At 32.3% G+C, this 24,954-nt stretch overlaps 1 long non-coding RNA gene across 2 annotated transcripts; it reads right to left on the bottom strand.

Annotated features, from left to right (window-relative positions):
* LOC147072823 (uncharacterized) lies at nucleotides 1–24,796 on the bottom strand. 2 transcript variants are annotated; one of them, XR_015070513.1, is made up of 7 exons: nucleotides 24,546–24,796; nucleotides 14,402–14,473; nucleotides 12,124–12,239; nucleotides 8,019–8,128; nucleotides 7,408–7,504; nucleotides 4,817–4,936; nucleotides 1–232 (listed from the first exon to the last, which is right to left on the bottom strand). It is a non-coding gene; the product is annotated as an uncharacterized LOC147072823 (long non-coding RNA). The 2 variants fall into 2 exon arrangements; XR_015070512.1 differs by lacking the exons at nucleotides 1–232; nucleotides 4,817–4,936; nucleotides 7,408–7,504; nucleotides 8,019–8,128 and adding an exon at nucleotides 8,992–9,020.
* Nucleotides 24,797–24,954: the final 158 nt, after the last annotated feature.

Below are 24,954 nucleotides of genomic sequence, written 5' to 3' on the forward strand. Positions count from 1 at the left end.
AATAGATTCAGACAGAGAATATTGTAGGTAATGAGTACATACGTAATGACTATTTAACAGCAATAACAAAGAATAAATATTTTTTTTAACATAATTATGTAGGTAGAGTTGGGTATTTACCGAGAAAATCTCAATCTCGAGATTTGGGATTTCCCAATTGATGAAAATTTGAATTCTCGAGATTCGGTATTTCCAGAAAGAATTCTCGAGATATCGGGAAATGTAAAAAAACCTGTAAACATCCTAAAATCAGTGTAAATACAGACAAATTCCAAAAAAATATGATTTTTTTATTTAGGTAAGAAGTCAAACAAAATAGAAGTAGGAAAACCAAAATAATTAAAAACATTACTTATTAAAATGGAATTTCAAGAAACACAGACTCAATCGCTGCGTCTGACAATCGCATACGCTTTTGAGACACAAAATTCCCTGACTTTGCAAAAATTGCGCTCATTTTGAGTCGACGTTGGCTTAAGGGGGTACATGCTCAGCGTAGGTCAAAATGTTGCTTTTGTTCTATTTTCAAAGCATGATCCTGGACATACCTTAAACGTTTTAGATAATCTATTTATATTATTTTGAAGCCTTATTATCCTTTATATTTATTTTAAACATTTTATGACTGCATAAAGTATTTTTATTACATAAAATAGTATTCTTTTAAACCTCTCGCTCTAATGTTTCAGAATATAGTCATATTTCAGTACATAACTGTGCAGTGGTGTTAAGATTTTTTACATTTATTAATTTTTAAACGCATTTATAAAACCATGAGTATAATTTATGACGAAATAATTTTTGTAAAACATTTACGATAAAAAATTATATTGATAATCTCTGTGATCCTAAATTTGACAAGAATTAGGCATTTTATTATTCAAAAAATCGGCAAGATTAACAAATTTGAAGATAATTCTAAAGATATTAATTATAAGCTATGTCTTTGACCATTCAACTGTGATAAACATCCTACGAATAATGATTGCTTTATATTAATTATTGACCTAAGAATAAGGTAGTGTTTTTTTGAAATACGCCGTTTCTTTTGTCACCCCCCAGTGGTTAAGCTACAACATACGGCCGTAGCCATAAATTGACAAACTAAAACTGAAGTATGGAGTAAGATCATGTTAACGCGCGTGTTTGAACATGTACCTAACTGAAAAAAAATCTATTTTTTTAAACGGTACATGTTCAAACACGCGCGTTAACATCATTTTACTCTAAACTACTATATTCTAAGACATTAGAGCGAGAGGTTTAAAAGAATACTATTTTATGTAATAAAAATACTTTATGCAGTCATCAAATGTTTAAATTAAACATAAAGGATAATAAGGCTTCAAAATTATATAAATAGACTAGCTGACCCGGCAAACGTTGTTCTGCCATATAAATTATTTCTAGTGAATATTTTGGTTGTTAAATAAAAAATAACGAATTTATCGTAAGTGTGTGGGGATGGGATCTATGACAGAAAGAGGAATAGAGCGCTGTAGACGATGACCGCCGATACAAACAAAAAAACATCAACCATTCATTTTCTCAATTCAAAATGAGTAATGATGTTCATAATGAATGAATTACCTGTGACAGGATCTCGTTGTTTAATGTTTATGCAATATCGAAGTCCAACTATCAAAGCATCACGGCATAAAATTAGTAATACCACGATTATACACAATTTATTGTACCTACATATTGTTATAATTTTCTTAGTTAATTTAATCGTTGTTTTAATTTAATTTACTTGAATTCAAATTCATCTCTTATGTGTTCATTCACTGAATTGTTTACCCTAGCTAGCGTATATTCTTTACTATTTCTAGCATACTAAATTATCAACCTCCACTTTTTGATAGGATGACAGACAGTTATAATAGGCACGTAGATAATAATTTTAAGGCCGTAGACAGGAATGAACGTTCGATGGCCCAAATATAGTACAATAGTATGTATGTAATCAAAGTTAGGGTACAAGTCGGTTATCTTGGATACAGCGCCAAACTCATTTTGAAAATAACCGATATACTAGATTATTTGTTAGGATTACCTAACCTAACCTAATCTAATTTAATCTAACCTAAACTAACCCAAACTAACAAATAATCCAAAATATCGGCTATTTTTATTATTTACCATTATAAATGTGTTTGCCGCTGTATCCAGGATAAACATATAGAACAAAAGTTAGTGAAGTGGAAGTTTGTCGAGGCTGTTTTGATCAGGTTAATTTGTCTTTGAATAATATTGTGACTAGAAATTTTAACAATTCTTATTATTTATAACATTGTATATTGTTCATAATTTTCGCGACTACCACGTAAATAGACGAATTTTATTTACTTATATGCTCGTATGCTTTCTTTATATTATTATGAAACTATATGTATTTCAAAATCGCTTTATAAAAGGTAGGTACGGCAAAACAGTAATAAATATCTGAAATAATTACACAACACTATGTCAAAAAGTGGAGGTTGATATATTAAGTCCATTGCCTATCGTCGATATCGCAAACAGAAAATAGTATTATTGACAAGAGAGCTTGGCTTTGAAAATGTCATTCGTCATACGTCTTATCTATGTGTGAGTGTGCTTTTATTTTCAATGTTGTGTGTGTGTGTATTTTGTATGTGGTATTGTTTCGAAATAATTCCACGAAGGGCAGCACCGGTCGGCCAAGCATCGGCTAAGTGTTGTCAATTTGGGCAAATATTATTTCTATCGATTCTATCGATTTCTATCGAATCGTTAATATACAAAAATACAAGATTAAATTTAAATAACTCCCGTAAAAATTAAGAAATAATATTTTTAATAGAAACGCTAAGCGTTTTTTGTGATTAATTGCGTCTAAGCCGAGATTTTTTGATTTTAATTACACGTTTTCTAACCTCTAAATCGATGCTTTTTAAATTTGAAAAAAAAGATATAAGGATATAATAAATTCCAATTTCCGTTTAGCGTTTCCCTAGGTAATAGATTTACGTACATTTTTATCGTAATTTTGATAATAAAACTTACGTCATTCATTCTTACCACCCGATATAAATGTACCGAATTTGACTCGTATTTTTGGTATATAGAACTTCACGATACTTTATAATTTTTTATTTTATTTTTCTCATTACTTTTGAATATATATTTACCGATTAATAAACTTTTCTAGCTATTTTTCGATAACAACTTTACCTAGAGACATCACCTTAACTGTGTTCAATGCCCCGACCAGTCTTTGAACATTTTGTGTTTTCTGTTCACTTTTTAAATTATAGAAAATCGTTTTTTCAATTAATATTTGTTAATAAAGAAATCGGATTCGGGATGGAAAATTTCAAAAATATCTCGAGAATTCCCGTTGGGAAATTCCCGAAACCAAACTCTATATATAAATATGTTCCAGCATTTCAAATGAATTGTTGTTTTTATTTAACGCTTTCGCTGCTGAATAGATAATGAGATTTTAATTGCCCCCTTTAAAATGCACGTTAATTACATCGATCGGCCGCCTGGTCATTACGCACCGTGTGCGTCTTCCGCGTCCAAAGTATTAAGTAAAAGGATTTTTTTTTGTAGTACTTATTCCACTTTTAATCAATATTATTATAATATAATATATATAATATTATTATATAATATAATATTATCATTAATGTAATATAATACTATTATTTATTAAATAAGTACTACAAAAAAATTGCGTTTTATTAAATAAAAACAAAAATACAATGCAGTTCCACCATGAATTGACAGTTAACAAAATAAAAGAAATTTCAAATGAAACCAATCTAACTGAATCTGTCGGACGGTCAGATTCCTGTTCGACAGAAATTTTCCGGAAACGCGATTTTCGATGACTAATTAGTGTTGCCAGCACCTACAATTAAATTAATGATTTATTTCTATAAGGCGGCAACACATTTAGTGAATGTCAACATTTCATGAAAATACAACATGCTATTGCTCATCATCTACAAGAATACATAAGCCGGCTCTCACATTAAAACTCGTCCGCCTGCAACGTGTCAAATACGTCGGTGTGACGTCATCGTTATTCACAAAACACACGTTGCTTAATGGAGCTCCGCAGATTGGTCGAATGCGACTTTTTAGTTTGAAAAAAAACATCTACTGTTGCAATCGACAAGTTGCATGCATATAGGCCTGCGAGTCGAAAACGCTGGGACGCATACAGACACGAGTCCTACGAATTGGTCATTCCTATACCGGATCACCGATCGCCGCATCCAAATATCTATACATTCGAAGGTTACGTGCGACTTTCGCTAGGTAGATCTGCGCGGTCTTCATATGCAACACTGGATCGACCTTCTTGGATTGATGGCTGTGTGGCAGACGAGGCGAGTTTAGATGTGAGAGCCGGCTTAGACGACAATCGAATGTAAATGGGCTGCGGTGCGCATCACAGATGCACAAATTTCATTCCTATAATGAATAAAATGTTTTTTCATATTCAGTATTTGCCTTCCAGGCGCGACATCAATACTCCAAAACTCTTTCCCAATATTTTAATAATTGTAAGTATACCATCTTTGTAATTTCTACTTTGTCAATAAATCAGGTTACCATAAATAATCATTGTTCATCCTGAAGGAACCCCCCTCACCAAAAACGTTCCACACCGTCTCTTGCGCGATTCCCCACAGAATTTGTCTGGGGCCACGAGAGCGATTTATTCGTACCTTTATAGTTTGACTTTTAATTTCAAGCGAATTAATTTACCCCACGCTCTATATTATTAAGATACATGTATGTATATTATAAAATTAATACAATCATTAAAACTAACCATATAACCTTTTTGATTGGATCCTTTTCTGCATAATTGTAGGTACCAAAAATTAAATCTGACCACGATACGCCATTTTCTGGACTGGGAACACAGTTGTAAATTGGCGTTTCCAATTGGCTGAGAAGAAAGAATATCGTTAATATTATATTTCCTTCTATGATATTATTCTACAATCTACATAGTACATACATAACAATAATTCTCTAAGGCAGTGGAAGTGGGGGGGGGGGGGGGACCGCAGTATTTAGAATATTTTCCCCCCGATACCTACATATTTGTGGAGCCTAATGGAGCATTTCACACAGAGATACTCGCATACCATAGTTCACTGAGCTGTCGTACCAGAAACAGATGACCTTATACCTAACACAGAGCCATTGTTAGTGGAGCATTTTACGAGCACTTAGTGTATAACCTACAGTCGAATCATTCAGAAGTATATATACATAATTATAACCGATATGATCGTATTTCTAATTTATCAATTTTCTTTTGATTTTTCTTGTGTTCCGGTGATTTTTGATCTCAATGCTATACGGCCATTTGTTTCCAGTACAACAGCTCACAACACAAACATAGACCTCTCCAAACCAACCACCCCACACCGCACTCGGTCTTAATCGAGCATATCACGAGGCCCTACGTTTTGATGTGAATTTTCAGAGAATGTCTCAGGAGCAGATCCCCAAGACTGAGATCGCCCCGTTTTCAAGTGAGCTTTGTCTGAGTTTACTGATAGACGTAAATTAATAAAAAGTGTCATGGGAGAGAAAGGGACGGAGACCTTACAGAAATAAATGAATTTAATGATAAGATAAAAAAAAAACAAACCTGGAACAATACAGACAAACAAAACTTTATGAAGAGATCTTCACATCCGTAATAAGACGCCGTAATGCAATATAATTGGCCTTTTGTGACTAGCAGTTCGGACGGCTCGATGGGCCCAACAGCATCTCTTCCCTCTGTGAGCACAATTTCGAACATTTTCTTAGGATCTGGTTTACATCCTGTTCTTCTCCGCCGCATGGGTATGTTGGCCGGGTAATTGGTACAAACTCATAGAGCTAGGCAGCGAATCCATCATTTCCTGTCAAAAACTGACTGGTGTAGTGATCAGGAACGGTTGAACACAGTGAACTCTGGCATTTTGCCGGATATGACTCACATAATATGTGTCGTCACAAAGAAATTCAGTCGCCTACGTACCTGAACCTGATTACGGCCGACCAAACAGCAGCTAATTATAGCGATGTACAAACTGAAGATAACTTGTATGAGACTTTATTTTTCATTAATGCCGGCTGTTGGACTCAGCGTGTACCTATACCATTTTAGACTACCACATTTTTTTATGCGATGGAAAAATTGTACGAATTGTGGGACACAGGTGTAGGTACTGTGATGTAGGAAAAGGGTGTGTAGGTAAGGTGGGTATTGTGACAATTGATCAGATTGTAACGTAGGGAAAAGAGGAGTGGATTGGAATTGGAAGGGAAATAGTGGCAGGTGTGCCTGGGTACGGGGAGCGCGGAGATGGAATATGAAATGGGACGGGATAGGAGTGCGGCAGAACATGAGACTAGGGGAATGCAGGGTCGTGGGTGGTTTGACATTACCTCTAAAACCTCAGTTACCTGTCCGGTTGCGTTACTTATTCGTGTATGTTCCTGTAATATAAAATACATAAAAATGCAATGATAAATATCTCGGTTTTGAGCGCCACTCTATGAAATGCATAGAGACAATGATAAAGGAAATTTAAATAAAACGCGTGTAAAGAATTTTAACAGAAGTATAATATTAAGATATAAAAATTACTAGCGGGCAAGAGTGTATAAAGGTGTATAATAAGTTAAATCAATTACGAGCGCCTAGCGTAGTATTATTTAAACAATTTAGAACATAAATAAAAAGCCAACCTCAGATATATAAAAATTATAGCTACTAGAAGAAATCGTTGAAAAAAAATACGAAAAGGGGCGCGACTCAAAGCCGCATCCGTTGGATTCCGGCCAATGTGCTTTACCAATTGAGCCACATAAGCCCTACATAATTACAATGAAATTAGCTGGTATTCATACATCTTACAAATTGCGTTACTTTTCGGCTTTTGTACCAATGTACCGATAAGATACCGATCATAAGTATTTACCTTGATACCTAACCAACGTCAGGATAAAGAATATCACATTCTCAAATTGTGTGATATACCTATTCATTGAATAAAAATATAGTTTATTAACAATATACGTCAAGTAACCATACTATATATTTCATGTTGGAGTTCCTGAGTCGACGTTTTTGATCTAATCGTATGACCGGTATAAAAAAAGCAATGGACTAAGCTCACTAAGCCAAGTTGTGAAACCTATAATAATATGGTAGATCAAATGGAAACACCCCAGCCAGCACTTGTACAGCATTCATTCATACCGTCCTGGATACATTCGCAAGCAAAGTCACCAATATCCTTATCGGGTAAAAAAGCCCATCAAGATACGCATGGTATCAAAATGTACGGTTTAAACTCTATATTATATTGACACTTAAATTTAAATAACACAAATTAAGAAGTATTTAGTTACCTTACTAATCCGTATCAAATTCCAACACCTAAACCATTTCGTCCATTTATGTTGTCAGTATATCCCGGGTCTGTACTTTGGTAAGTATTTCCAATAACTATAAAATAAGAACCTATAGAATATTTTGCAGTTTCTCTAATAATAATTAATCATTACCTTATGTAAAAACGTTCGTTGTCTATTATTCCTACATTTATAGGGCGTATGAGCCACAACGTAAGAACAGACAGTGTATTAGTCTTTTGGTTGTGAAATAAAGTTTTTTTTTGTAATTCTGCGACAAATATTTTTAAGTGAAAATTAGGAAACATACGTTTTACAAGCCTGTTATTTTTGCATTATTTTATATTTGCATATTTTTAATTCAATATGTAGTTCTAATAACAAGACTTGAAGAAAAACTTAGTTTAATTTGTGATTTACTTACCCGAGACAATAGGCAACCAGACCAGTCATGTTTAATCATAAATTGTATTTTTTATTTTTCTAAGTAGGTTTTTTACATTTTTTATGAAAAATATACGAATTATTCATTAAAAATTCAATTTGTATACCTACCTATACTCAGTAAAAAGTGAGTAATGATTAGGTACAAATTAAAATATTTATACCAATTCCAGGACGAAAGATAGAAAGAGGGATAGTCTTTCCTGCAGATCGTATTAAATCTTCAGCTAATGCCTTTGTAAACGTGTATATATTTGGCCACTCTCCCAATAATCTAAAATTAAAAACAAATTAAAGAACATACATACTGAAATGATTGAATAAATATTTGTGAAATATACTTATTTACTGTTTAATATTTTAAAACCCAAAATACGAGTATTACGTGAAAATTATCTCTGTAATGTACCTACATGGCAATAACCCGGAATTACCCATGCTGATAACCCAATAATTATTAAACAATGGTTATGCATGGTACCTATAATTTAATTAATAATGTTTTTGATAGTGGATGAAAATGTGGTTCGTAGTTTAAGAGAGTGTAGACCAGTGTAGTGTAAATTATGTGCCGTGTAACGTACAACTAAGTATTTTCCATGACTTGGTTGTCAAAAAAAATGTACCTATGCGAGGATCATCAATCTTTTTGCAAGATACGACGGTACACATCTACCATTAACAGTGGAAGACAATTTAATACATAAATTATAAAATGAAAATCTGCACAAAGTATCATTTTCTGAGCTACTGAGGATTTTGGATTTCGGCTTGGAGACAAATATCTTCGATTATGGTAAAATATTTATACCTAGCATGGCACTTGCCGAAAAAAATGTTCTATCTCTGGTTCGTGATGAGAGAATGTATAAATAATAAAATATTTTACATGTTTTTAAATAGTTTACAACCTATTTTTTTAAATATCATACTAAACAATCCATGGAGGAAAAGAGACAATGATATTCGTGTTCACGAAGTGACTAACTAGACTGTGGTGACTATAGCTAGATACTATAGCCATTAAATCTCTGTTGCCGCTTGGGTTGCCATATATGGTAAATTTGTGAATAATTAGGTAGGTATCTCAGCGCTCTATATACATTAAGATTTTTTTATTCATTTTAACTAATTTAACTCCAATCGTTTTCCAGTGTTGAGAACATCTGTGAAAAATCAGATATTCAGATCAATCAGATTGAATTGAAAACCAAAACGGTCACGAAGTGTTGTAGATACTAACTAATCTGATGTTCAGATTGTATTATTTTAAATATACGAAAATGTGATAGGTATATTGCATTATATTCAGTCCTCAAAATGTAGGAGTAAAATCTACAGTGGAATTCCGATTCATAAAACTGAGATGTAACACAAAAAATAATTACCGATTTTGGTTTTACTATTAATTTTGCCCACGTTGCCCACAACATTTTACATTAGATAAGTGTTTTATGACCACAGAAAGAATAGCGTAAGCACCAGAGCATCAAAAACTAATATTAATAAAATTGTTATCAAGTTATTAGTAATACAATATGTATTGGCTATATAAATATGCTATGCTATATTGTACCTGAATGAACCTTAAATTATCACAAAATTCTGAATTTATTTTCCAAACAATACTTTTCATTTACAATATGTTTATAAACTTACTAGCTTATTGTACCGGTTTGAAAAATAAATTTCATAATACGTAATTTTGAATCGATCGTAAATTTAGAGTGCAATACAGAACCATACTGAGCAGTAGCGAAAGGTCGAGGTAGGCTGTTAAGATCCGCCGTAAATAGTGCACATTAAACTTTGTTGGTTATACGTATTTGTTTTTATTGAACTAATTCTACACTAATTTAGAGATAGTAGTGGTTAGTTTTAAAAATCAATTAAGCCCTGCCTAAACCAAATCATAATAGTTTTGGTATATTTTGGGTGATACGACAAAATTGTGCACACTTTTTCATTAATAGCTATTTGTTTTCGTTGGATTAAGAATACATATTACACGTATTGTTGGTTATTGTTTTTAAATTCATTAAGCCCTGCCTTAACCAAACTATAATAGGTAAAAAATATTATTCTATCGATAAAATATCCAAACTTATGTATGATTTAATTGCATAATTTTAGATATTTTATAAATAGACGAGTATTTTTTAACAATTATCATATCATCTATTATTTCTTGGTTTTCGCAGGGTTTAATTGAATTTTAAAAACGCACCAACACTATCTGTAAATTGTAGTTTTATTTCAATGAAAACAAATACGTGTGACTGACAAAGTTTAGTGTGTATCATTTATGGCGGATATTAACAGCCTATCTCCAACCTTCCCACTGATACTTAGTCACGTAAGTCCCTAAGATACGGCCCTAACGTTAAGCTTAAGGAAGTGATTTCGACGACTTACGTTCAGTGAGACATACATATACCTATAATAAATATTATTAGAACGCCTAAGTGGAAGAGAGAAAAAACATGTGGCGTGTTTTTCTTTTTAGATCGGCTGCTTAACGTCAACGGTTCTGCATCGCGCTCTTAAGGGGGGACATGCTCGTCGAAGGTCAAAATTGAGTTTTTATTGTATTTTCAAACCATGATCCTGGACACTCCTTAAACGTTGTAGATAATCTATTTATATAATTTTGAAGCCTTATTATCCTTTATATTTATTTTAAACATTTGATGACTGCATAAAGTATTTTTGTTACATAAAATAGTATTCTTTTATACCTCTCGCTCTAATGTTTTAGAATATAGTCATATTTCGGTACATAACTGTGCAGTGGTGTTAAGACTTTTTACATTTATTAATTTTTAAACGCATTTATAAAACCATTAGCATAATTTATTACGAGATAATTTTTGTAAAATATTCACGATAAAAAATTATATTGATAATCTCTGTGATCCCAAATTTGACAAGAATTAGGCATTTTATTATTCAAAAAATCGGCAAGATTAACACATTTTAAGATGATTCTAAAGATATTTATTATAAGCTATGTCTTTGACCATTCAAGTGTGATAAACATCTTATGAATAATGATTGCTTTATAATAATTATTGACCTAAGAATTAGGTAGTGTTTTTTTGAAATACGTCATTTTTTTTGTCATTCCCCAGTGGTTAAGCTACAACATACGGCCGTAGCCATAAATTGACAAACTATAATTGAAGTAGGGAGTAAAATTATATTAACGCGCGTGTTTGAACATGTACCTAACCGATTTTTTTATTATTTTTTTTTAAACGGTACATGTTCAAACACGCGCGTCAATATCATTTTACTCCCTACTTCAATTATAGTTTGTCAATTTATGGCTACGGCCGTATGTTGTAGCTCAACCACTGGGGAATGACAAAAGAAATGACGTATTTCAAAAAAACACTACCTTATTCTTAGGTCAATAATTATTATAAAGCAATCATTATTCATAAGATGTTTATCACACTTGAATGGTCAAAGACATAGCTTATAATAAATATCTTTAGAATCATCTTCAAATGTGTTAATTTTGCCGATTTTTTGAATAATAAAATGCCTAATTCTTGTCAAATTTGGGATCACAGAGATTATCAATATAATTTTTTATCGTGAATATTTTACAAAAATTATCTTGTAATAAATTATGCTAATGGTTTTATAAATGCGTTTAAAAATTAATAAATGTAAAAAGTCTTAACACCACTGCACAGTTATGTACCGAAATATGACTATATTCTAAAACATTAGAGCGAGAGGTTTAAAAGAATACTATTTTATGTAACAAAAATACTTTATGCAGTCATAAAATGTTTAAAATAACTATAAAGGATAATAAGGCTTCAAAATTATATAAATAGATTATCTACAACGTTTAAGGAGTGTCCAGGATCATGGTTTGAAAATACAATAAAAACTCAATTTTGACCTTCGACGAGCATGTCCCCCCTTAAGGTATTTTCTTACAACACTTATTTTTTCATAATGAAATTTTCTTTACCAACAAGAATTAATTTTCACGTCGTCATTAGTGTCTCTTGTAATAATGAGGTTTTCAAAACAAAACAAAATCCTAATCCAAAATGCAAATATAATGTCCATCATGCGGTATGCATATTTTTCAGTAGGTACACTTCTTACCAATATTTATTTTTTTACTTTTATTCTTACAATGATCACCATTTTTTTATATTTCTTATACCATGAATTTCTATTATTTTCTTCAACTCTCTTGAACTAGGCGTGCGCGGATGTATCAAAATATATTATGAAACTAACCTCGCAGTTCATTAATTCCTCGAGCCTCGTTGCAGCCGATTTATCCCGTTTTCCTCGGACGAGAATGTAAATTGTGTCGACACCTGGACACGAGTGCAGTAATTTCTCAATTATAACTGAAAATATAGCATTGTAAAAAAGTTTAGTAAAAAGTGTGGTATGTGAGGAAGAAATTTCTCTGTGGACAATGAACATTGAAGTATTGAAAGAACTACAACTACCGGACGGAATTAGGTGGGAAAAACAGTCTAGGGCGCAATATAAAGAACTGAGAGAGGCATACATATACCCAAAAATGGATACCTGTTTACTGAAGAAGAATAGTATTATAATCCGCACTCGAAATGGAAAATTTTACGAGCCTGAGCGCTCGTTAATTTTCTGAAAATAGGTATTAACATAGTTATCTAATTTTATGTGTGTTTTATAAAAATAAATGTGTTAGATTTTTTGTTATATGTTTGTTATATTATTATATGTTATAAATATTTTTCCCACGAGACGGAACGACAATGTTGCAAATTTTATGACCCGAAACGGCGCTCCGGTGTGCTCCGATCATTTTTAGCCCTGATTATAATCATTCCAGTAGTCAAATTGAAACACTGGATAATGTTTGAGTATATTTACGATAAAATCACATACGGTTACAATTTAACAAAAAATACATTTAAATACGTTTTTGGTCAGCGCTCCGGTTCGTGAAATCTTTGAGACTACCGCTCTGTCTTAAAGAAAAATTGTGGTGAGTTATTAGGAACATAATAACATTTGTTTACTTGACATTTTTAATCCGAAACTAGTCTGATGCATGGCAAAAAAAATATATTTATGACAAATCGTAAATCTCTTTTTCTATTAGCAATAATATGTTGTGTTGTATTTCTTCAAAGATTTTTTAGGCAATAATTTCAGTTTTTATTTAATTTCGGCCTTGGGACCGTCCAAATAATATGACGTCACACTTTAGGGTCTGATATTATAATGTGATGATTTGTGATGAAGAGGGTGTGGGGCGTCAAAGAAAATGTGACGAAAAAAATATAAAAGTCTCTGAAAACACAATATTTGGGATCAGAGATTTAAGGATAATTATTTTTAAAAAATCTGTTTTTTTTACGTTTAGTAGGGGGGGGGTGACAAATATGTGACGTAATATAGACAGGGGGGTAAAGGGTTATGTGATGATATGGAAGGGGGGGGGGTTAAAAATAGTCAAAATCGTGTGACATCATTTATGTGGACGGCCCAGCAAACATACTTAATTTTTTATAACGTGAGCTGACAAAAATGTTTACCATTTTGTGAAAATAGGTAAGTAAGTACATTTATTTATCTTTTTTTTCACTCGTGAATTTCCGTATTATGTGTTGAAATACTGTTATTTCAAAGTCACACGTCATCCGGAGCGCTCTGATTAATAAAATTTTATATTTCGAGTGCTGTTTTTTTTAACCTAAGTATTCATAGATTCGCTACCCCTGGCCTAGGGCATAATTCGAATTTTCAAAAGACTACCTTTATTCACTAAACAATATGTATCCAGCCTAATTAGAATGCGAATTCGCCGATTGCAAGTTCAGAGGGCTAACCATACAATGCGGTGTATGTAAATCAATGACATTATTAATGGACAACGCATTCAGTACAGTAGCTAGCAAGTAAATTCGCGCATAGTGACATTCGCACATTTATAGGTAGACGTCACATGACAAAATTTCGCAATTTCCATTATGCGATATCACGCATCGGGAATTTATATCAATATCACCTTTATTATAATGGCGTTAGAACAGTGTTTCTAGTATCAATGTTCATTTGAGCAAACGATATTGATATTAAAATATGAATTATGCCATTCGGCAGACCCGACAAAAAGCATGGGGAATTAATAGCAATATCAACTTTATTATAATGGCGTTATAACAGATTATGCCATTCGGCAGATCCGGCAAAAAAGTGAGTGTCATTTTTTTCCAGATGCTTCGTCCGTATTAATGTCATTGATGTAAATTTATAACGACGAGTCACACGTGCTACTATTTTTACATAAAATAAAAGACAATTGGGTACTGTTCGGTTATCAGGAATACAGCGGAAAACACATTTTGAAAGTAGCCGATAAACTGGATTATTTGTTAGGTTGTTAACCTAACCAAACCTAACCTAACCTAACCCAAACTAACAAATAATCCAGTATATCGGGTATTTTCAAAATGTGTTTTCCGCTGTATTCCTGATAACCGAACAGTACCGACAATTGGTATTGATTATGTACCTTTCCCTATAAATCCTGTACCGCCAGTGATGAATACACAGGTTCCATTGAAAAAAATTCTTATATTGTTTTCTGAAAAATAAAGATAAAATGCTTAAAATAGGTATGGTAATTTTGTATATATGGTAATATAGTATATGACGTAATATAATGTGTAGAAGATTTACCGCTAGACAGATTTATAATCTTATCAAAAAAAATCTTTTCATTGCGATATTAAACATAAAATAAATAATCACGAAATGAGGATTTTGGTTTTTATCAATTCTTGAATAATAATTATCTCCTTAACTTTTAATAACCATCAAGTACAACAAAGGACTGGTTTAAAATTTTGGAATTAAAATATAACAATGAATTTCATCTGCGGTAAATTTTACGTACACAAACTCAAATGTAAATTTTGGTACCCACACTAATTGAAGAAAGTTCATTAATGAGCAAAACACGTGTCATATAAAAAATACGTCTGAAAATGCATTACTTGGAAAAGTTATAGGTACCTATTATATAAATACAGGTGTTCGCCGGAAAGGTTTACTACTTTGTATGGTTGCCATTTTGGTAAAAAAAAATTGATAGTTCATATATGGAAATCGTTAAGTATAGACGTGGAAAAATATTCGATAAACCAATGTGTTTTAATCGTAAAAATATTTTATCAAAATCAATCATTTTGATAAAATATTTACAAGTTATTATACAAGTTATTTTGACGACTAGAAAATTATGTAAAATTTTAGGTAGAAATAATGTGCCATCAAAACCCAATATTTCTCAATTGGTGAATGATTTTGAAGAAGGAGGCTATATAGCAGATAATTACAGGCCAAATTATTCATCATTAACCTTTGCATCCATTATAAGTAACTGTATGATGCGCTGTGTGGTCTGGAAGAATCATTGACTCTTACCTTTTCAAAAGATGAACGTGGCGTTATGGTAACTGTTAATGGAGAACGTTATCGTAACATCATTGACAACTTTTTGACACCAGAATTGAATGCTTTAGGCTTGGTTGATATTATGTGATTCCCAACAAGATGGTACCACTTCACAGACAGCCAACGTTACAATGGCATTACTGAGAGATCTGTTTCCACAACAAATTGTATCAAGAAATGGTGATGTCGATTGGCCTCCACGGTCGCCGGATGTAACAGACCCAAACTTCTTTTTGTGGGGATATCTAAAGAACAAGATTTATGCCAACAAACCAGAAACACTTCAGCAACTTAAACAAAATATTTGTGACTAAATTAATGAAATACCGGGTGAAATGTGTGAAAATGTGATGAAAATCTTATAAAATGAGCCCGCATTTGTCAGGATACTTTGGATGCTGAAGACGCACCTGGCGCGTAATGACCAGGCGGCCGATCGATGTAATTAACATGCATTTTAAAGGTGGTAATTAAAAAATCATTATCTAGTCAGCAGTGAATGAGTTAACAGAGGCCGATATTTAGCTGACATTGTCTTCCATACTTAATTCCCAACATTTAATAAAACATTTATCAGCATTAAACCATTTTGTTTTCATTTTCCAAAGTTATACAAAATTAAAGTAGTAAACCTTCCCGGCAAACAACTGTATAATAATTTGTAATCCCACTAGATCAAATTTTTTTCCAAGATTTTTGTAATATATTCTGAGGGTTTTCCAAAGTATATTATAGTTAAATGATAGTTACTTTCTTAAATATTGTCCATTTAATTAAAATTACAATATTATATTAAATTATAAACGGTTTCAGAATCTCCTATATATTATTATCCTACAGCTTTCCCGGGTTTTGGCGAGCGATTGTGTGCCTTATTCGTCATGTCCGATGGATTCAAAAAAATAATCAGTTCTCGGATCGTTTAAAATAGGTTTTCCATAGTTGACAGCAGCATGATTAGATTCCATTCGAATTCGGTGATTTTTGTTTATTTCCCGATACATTTTCCAGCAACACGCGACTTTATTGACAACTGATTATGTCGGAATTTATTTTTTCACAATGTTTGCAACACTCAAACCAACTCACCAAAGATGGCCGCTTTAAATTTAAATGCGTTTTAACCGATATACAATTAATTTTCACAAAATAATTATAATAAGATTAACCGATAAACATATTATTAGAACTGACTTATTTATATTTTTATGAATTAAGTTCTTTGTTGTAAGTTAAGTTTCTACACCTCTGACGGAAAGAAAGTCTTTTGACACTATGTATACTAAATTACATTATTTCAATTTACTCACCACATATTTACTTATCGGATGCATTCGAGTGGCGATAATTCGAATCGAGCACAATTTTATAAAACTCGACACAGTCTCAAAAAAAGCACTTTTAAAAACTGCCATCCGTCATCATACGAAGTTGTAGCTGAGATTACGTCTTAAAATGATTTTAAAGATGCACAGCACTATATAATAACTCACATTTATAACAAGTACCCATAGATAACTATAATTATTCAAATAAACAAAAACATTTATACGAATTCCGATTAAAACTGTTTATTTCAATAAAACGCGGGCGCACGACGTATCGGCGTTTTAACGATTACCAAGGAATAATATTTAAAAATTTGATGTCACTTTTTTTGGCTGTTGAATGAAAATTTTTTTGAACCAATGAAACTTATATACATTCAATTAGCTCATTATAACCCAAAAATATTTAAAAGGTATTCAACAATAATTGGTGTTATAATAAACATATCATAGTGCAGGATCCCATAGACTTTTCGTATACATAATATGCGGAACGCATTCTGACAATTGGAATAGGTTTTAGGGGTCACCAAGATATATAATGTCGATGTTGCCAGGCGATATTAGTGGTCAATTTTTTTTTATTGAGGTTTTAATTTTTTTTCTTATAACCCACCAAAGATTGTTCTAAGTTCTTCAATAAAACCAAAACGGGATCAGGAATTGATTGAAAATGCAATAATTGTACCACACCATCGGCATGGTCGTAGAACGGTCCGTCCCGTTTGAAAAAATAAAAATAGCGGGTAGTGAAATGTGTTCAAAATTATCGATTCTTAGGACCCTTCTTGGCTTAAATTATTTTATTTAGTAGCATTTTTGTATATAATCACCTAAATTGGTTTCATTACTATATCTATGCATATGACATTCGTTTTAGTATTATGGTTAATCCAGAAACAGTGTAGGTTGCATATATAGGTAGGTGAATAAATGAAATAACGATAACCACTAACCACACTAAGTACCTACACATTTATTAAAAAAAAGAAACAAGAAGTCAAGTGTTCAAACTGCTTTAGGTACGAGTATCATGATCACAGTTTTTACAAACAATACTTACACATTTGCACAATGATATTCGTGTCAAAGCCGATTTCTTATAACTACGTGATAATGTACGGCAGTCAGAATTACATTTGCATGGTTTAACCAAATAATTTGGCAGAGGTTCATTCGTCATTTGTCTTGGATACAAATTATTTTCTCATAATTGTTAGAAGTTGTAGGAAATCAATAGGCTCAATAGTGGATCAGATGAGCTTTTCCATAAATAAACTTGTGCTGAAGCACTTAAACAGTGTAAATGCTTATAATATCTAAGCCTTGGAGATTGTCCCTTAATGTATGTAGTAGGTATGTGGTGGATTAATTGCAAAGATTTTTTTGTGAGCCCTCAAAATAAATTACAGCTTGTTAAATGTATTTGCAAAAATGCTCCCACATTTGCAAAAATCAACGGAAATAGTGAGCTGTACATTGTGGTAGATTTGACGACCCCACACAATGGTTTAAATTGCAGGGATCAATTTTCACTGACGCCATTGATTTAAAATCAAAATCATTTAGAAGCAGACTCTGGAGTCTAGAATGTTCTGTCATATATTTCATGCTGTAAAAATGCAAAATTTGGAGATTATCACAGTCCCGATACAGATGTTTTAATTTTAGGCATTCATTTCTGGAATAAACTTGCAACGATTGGTTGCCATGGATTATGGTTTGAGGGATCTCAGAAGAAATTCCATGTTTTAGAATGCCATTTGGCAGCTGAATCTCTTGGCGAAAATATTTGTAATATTATACCAGCATTACATTGTTTAACCGGCTGCGACACCATTAGTATGTACAAAGAAACAAGCTTTAACCATCTCGTCAACGAGTTTTGTTCAGGATGCACTTTCAGCTTTAGGAAATGGTTTATTGGAGACCACAGCAGTTTCAAGACCTGGAAAAAGTTTGCACTTACTTATTATATAAACAAAAACCAATAGCGAATGAGCTTCGGCATAAATTTATTTCCCAAAATATTGAATTTAGTTTAAATTTGTCAAGAGTGATATGCACATATGATTCATTGTATTTACACTTTTTAAAGCCTTCAGCATAAGTTTATTTATGGGAAAGCTCATATGTTCCACTATTTGAGCCTCTTGATGTCTTACAACTTGACTATGAGTTACGAGAAAATAATTCGTATCCAAGACAAATGACGAATGAACCTCTACCAAATTATTTAATTAAACCATGCAAATGTAATTCAAACTGCCGTACATTATCACGTAGTTATAAGAAATCGGCTTTGACATGTATATCATTGTGCAAATGTGTAAGTAGTGTTTGTAAAAACTGTGATCATGATACTTAAAGGAGTTTGAACACTTGACTTGTTGTTTCTTTTTTTTTAATAAATGTGTAGGTACTTAGTGTGGTTAGTGGTTATCGTTATTTCATTTATTCACCTACCTATATATGCAACCTACACTGTTTCTGGATTAACCATAATACTAAAACGAATGACATATGCATAGGTATAGTAAAGAAACAAATTTAGGTGATTATATACAAAAATGCTACTAAATAAAATAATTTAAGCCAAGAAGGGTCCTAAGAATCGATAATTTTGAACACATTTCACTACCCGCTATTTTTATTTTTTCAAACGGGACAGACCGTTCTACGACCATGCCGATGGCATGGTACAATTATTGCATTTTCAATCAATCCCTGATCCCGTATTGGTTTTATTGAAGAACTCAGAACAATTTTTGGTGGGTTATAAGAAAAAAAATTAAAACCTCAATAAAAAAAAATTGACCACTAATATCGCCTGGCAACATCGACATTATATATCTTGGTGACCCCTAAAACCTATTCCAATTGTCAGAATGCGTTCCGCATATTATGTATACGACAAGTCTATGGGATCCTGCACTATCATTTAAATCATCATCAACCAGGATCAATCCACTGCTGGATGAAGGGTTCCGCAACCTGATTATACTACTAACGGTTAAACAAATTTGTGATAGTATGCCTATTTCTATCTTCGTTATCAACATCGACCTGAACCAATCCACTGCTGGATAAAGGCCTCCCAACCCTGATTCTACTCCTTTCTGTCATTTGAATTGCTGTATTTATCAAAATCGGTGATATTATATTTAGCTATAATATATTGATATCGTTATCATCATCATCAACTAGGATCAATCCACTGCTGGATGAAGGGTTCCGCAACCTGATTCTACTACTAGCGGTTAAACGAATTTGTGATATTATACCTATTTCTATCATCCTTATCAACATCAACCTAAACCAATCCACTGCTGGATAAAGGCCTCCCTAGCCTGATTCTTTTCCTTTCTGTCATTTGAATTGCTATATTTATCAGTGACATTAATATCTACCTATCTATATATAATGCCATTATTATCACGAGCCTCAATAAATCCACTGCTGGATAAAGGCCTGTCTACGTTGATTGTATTCTTGACAGTATTGAAATTCTATCTAATATATAAAAATTAATATTTGTGTGTTTGTGTGTTTGTTTGTTCGTATTTAATGCGCAGCCATACCGTTCATCCGATTGCGATAAAACTTTGTAAACTTATTGCTTGCACTTGCGGGAAGAGTATAGGCTATACAAATATATAAAAATGAATGTCTGTCTGTCTGTATGTCTGTCTGTCTGTGTGTCTGTCCCGTATGCGTTCCTATACCATTCATCCGATTGCAATGAAATTTTGGTAAGTGGTTGTATGCACACCCATGAAGGTTTCTGAATTAGAAAAATCATCATCTTTTTCTTCTTCTTCATTATATTTTCTTTTATTCGTATGGTTCCTATACCATTCATCCGATTGCAATGAAATTTTGGTGAGTGGTTGTATGCACACCCATAAAGGTTTCTGAATTAGAAAAATCATCATCTTTTTCTTCTTCTTCATTCTATCTTCTTTTATTCGTATGGTCCCTATACCATTCATCCGATTGCAATGAAACCTTCGTCAGTTGTTGTGGTAACACCCGCAATGGTTTTTGAATTAGTACAACCATCTTCTTCTTCTTCTTCTTTTATTCTATATTCTTCTATTCGTATGCGTTCCTATTCCATTCATCCGATTGCAATAAAATTTTCGTCAGTAATTGTGCCAACACCCGCGAAGGTTTCTGAATTAGTACAGCCATCTTCTTCTTCTATTCTATCTTCTATTCGTATGCGTTCCTATACCATTCATCCGATTGCAATTAAATTTTGATCAAGTGTTGTGCTCACGCCGCAAAGGTTTCTGAATTGTTACAACTATTTTCTTTTTCTTCTATTCTATCTTCTTCTATTTGTATGCGTTCTTATACCATTCATCCGATTGCGATGAAATTTTGACCAGTTGTTGTGAGCACGCCCGCAAAAAGTTCTGAATTAGTACAACCATCTTCTTCTTCTTCTATTCGTATGCGTTCCTATACCATTCATCCGATTGCAATGAAAATTTGATCAAGTGTTGTGTTCACGCCCGCAAAGGTTTCTGAATTGATACAACCATTTTCTTCTTCTTTTTCTTCTATTCTATCTTCTTCTATTCGTATGCGTTCTTATACCATTCATCCAATTGCGATGAAATTTTGACCAGTTGTTGTGCGCAAGCCCGCGAAGGTTTCTGAATTAGTACAACCATCTTCTTCTTCTTCTATTCGTATGCGTTCCCATACCATTCATCCGATTGCAATGAAACTTTGGTGAGTTGTCATGCGCATGCCCACGAAAATTTCTGAATTAGAAAATCATCTTCTTCTACTATTCGTATGCATTCCTATACCATTCATCCGATTGCGATGAAACTTTTGTCAGTTGTGTGCGCGCAAATTATTATTATATAACATACAAAGTTTGTTCCATCCAATTTTGATTTTTTTTACTACATATTAATAATATTAATAACGTTTTCATATTTTGGATTCGATTTTAATTTAGTGTTCTTATGTTTGACCTTTACTCTTATTAGAATTATTTTCATATTGCCATATTGTATTACACAGATATTTTATTATTAAAAAAATAATTATCTCTTATTATTTTTCAAACATCTAAGATAGGCGGCTCTCGTGGTGCAGTTGGTAAGGCGCTCGCCTTCCACCCGAGAGTTCCTGGGTTCGATTCCCGGTCATGACAAAAACATTTATGTGTTTTTCTCAAAGCCTGGGTGTTTGTGATTGTTCAAAATTACTAACAACCACATTGTACGAAAAAGCAAGGACATGGTAATTAATAATTCTAAAAAAAAAAAAATATCTAAGATAAATATAACCACGAAGCGACCCTGTGCGAAGCCGGGTACTTCAGCTAGTATTTAATAAAAATGCTAATGTTATTTATCTAAATATTCTTATCGTCATCCTAATTATCGTCATCATCAACCAGGATCAATCCACTGCTGGATGAAGGGTTCCGCAACCTGATTCTACTACTAGCGATTAAATGATTGCTATATTTATCAAAATTGTTGCAATTATATTTACCCATTCGTAATATCGTCATTATCATCATCAACCAAGATCAATCCACTGTTGGATGAAGGTTATCCCAACCTAATTTTACTCTACTTGGTCATATAAATTGCTATATTTTTTTAAATTTGTGATTTTATATACCTACCTATTTATATCGTCATCAACCTGTATCAATTCACTGCTGGATGAAGGCCTCTTTAAGCTGATTCCACATCTTTAGGTCTTATAAATTCCTATTGTTATCAGAATTGTTCTATTCCTCTCAGACATAATATGTATTGCTTCATTATTTATCAACATTTGTCTCGATATGAATGTTCCGCACCGGGAAACTATATTGTTTAAGGTTAATTTTTAATTCAAATTTTGATTTTTTAAATATTATTTTATGGCTGCAAGCATTTATTTTTTATAGACAATGAAACAAAATAATGTTTAAATTTATTTTTTACAATGCTAACCTTCTTCTATTATCTCAATGGGACCTGAAGGAGATTAATATCACGTTATATTGGATCGCTATTTATGATAATCACATAATATATTGCTTTATATTCGAATGATTGAGATGTATAGGTACTTATTTAGCATATTTAACTGCACATACCTACACATATATTGTATTAAAATTAAAATGTCAGTGGTAGCAATCGGTGATTGCCAGCTGTTCTGCTAGGCATAGCAGCCTAAGGCGGTGTTAGATGATATTGTGAAGGCCAGACTCCTAAATAGACTACGCATATGAGTCCAAATTTATATTGGCAGTGACGATTTGCAAATCGTAAAAATGACAAATCAGCGAAATGTCAAACTGTCTGACGTGAATAAAAAACCCATCCCGAAGGGAAAACTATGGCGCCATCTATGCATATTTCACAATTATATTAAAATCCAACACCGCCAAGCCGTCGAGAGCTAGCGAGACAGACTGGATAATTTGAAAACATGCCGTTATGTAAATTAACAGAAAAAGATTGCCTAAAAAAGTCTCCATATAAAGTTGATATGGAAAATGTATTTCATAACATCTAAAAGTATTATTTCCATAATTAAAAATTAATGAAATCATTCAAATGGCCAAAAAAGATATAATATACATAGGTACTTAGTCCAACTTGGCCAATTTCATCTGATTGGGACAGGCGTCGAGTATTTTTCATACATAGCCAAACATTTTTTTATTACGATATAAAAATCACATTTTGGTATAGTTATAGAATTAGTAATTAAAATTACCAATAGCATTGCAGGAAAAAGGATGAAAATCAGGTAATATGAAAAATGAGAAGGAAAATAGCTGCCGATTCAAATTCTGGAGAGTAAATTTTCTTTTCGGGAAGGATGGAAGGAAATCTATGGTTCTTGAAAAAAAAAATAATAATTGTGCTAGTCATATTTGGTTATTTTGTGTCAAAACCCTTGGATCTTTGGGGGGACATTGCCAAATTAAGCGAATTAACTACTGAGAATGAATTTTGTTTTATTTTGATTAACAAGTATGATATCTTTTCACCATGGAATAGTAGTTTACTGCACTGTTAAAATTTTTAATTATAAACAAGGTAAAGCCTACTTATTATTCACAAAACATAATAACACTTAAGAATAACCAGTGTTAAAAATCCATTAAAGTTTCCTGTTCTCTAAAAACCCGCTATCGCACCGTGAGTGTAAAACCCATGGTAAGGGGAAGTTTTCGATTTAATATTATAAAATGATAAAAGTTACATGCAAAAATATGAAAATGAATATTAACGAATATGGCATAATATATCAAATATTGTCGTTTTATTTTCCTAACTCAATGTTACTTGGATAAATGAAATATTTAAACCCTGATACCTACAGCGTTTGTTTTTCGCCAACAACATAGTACAACGACACTGGGAACTGTACCGTCGTACTGAATACCAATTGTGCAATAGGTTCCATATTATAATACATATTACAGCATACATTTTATATTACGCTTACTATCAGAAAATTAGCACGATTAGCAAAAATATAATATGGCACTCTCATGAGGAATGGTAGCAGAGTTTTAAAAATAATGACGTTTTTCACAAAAAGACTGATATTCAAAATTTATGGTTTTTTCTCAACCTTTTGTAATATGTAATATTGTAATATTTTTGTAAAAATACAAAAATATATGCTATGCATTTTATTTACGTTTCAATTAATAAATTCAATAGAAGATTAAATTCCTAATATTTATGCAAAATTGAAATGTTAAATAATATCTACCACCGTTTTAATGCGGTTAATAAAAAGTATGCAATAATCGGCATAGTTCTTTTACGGTTAACATTTTTCATTGTATATACACTTACACAACATCAAATAGCTACCACCTACCTGATAAATTGATAATGCACAAAGCTCTTTTTTTTAAATTAAAACAACTGTTTAATTCTTTCCTTTCCTAGTAGTCGTATACAAACACTCACTGTCTCTATAATGAACTATTTTGTAATATTTTTAGTTCTCACATGTGTAGACAATGTTATAATGTCAATACATTTGACATTGGCTAAATTACAAATGCTAATTATTACTTTCCTTCCTCCGATAGTTTGTTACTAGCGCATTATATAAGCGGTACTGCCATAGTAACAACTAATTTTCTTTATTTATACAACACCAAGATTGAAAATTTGATGAAACATCAAAAGATGTGCATTTCTACAGGGTGGTTCATACATTTATATCATTTCATGACCTGGCGTGCTTTTTAACATTAAAGGTAATTAAAAACAATGAATAT

Source organism: Rhyacophila brunnea, unplaced genomic scaffold (assembly GCF_057557595.1).
Source record: "Rhyacophila brunnea isolate RB1 unplaced genomic scaffold, BYU_Rbru_1.0 scaffold_19, whole genome shotgun sequence".
NCBI lineage: Eukaryota > Metazoa > Arthropoda > Insecta > Trichoptera > Rhyacophilidae > Rhyacophila > Rhyacophila brunnea.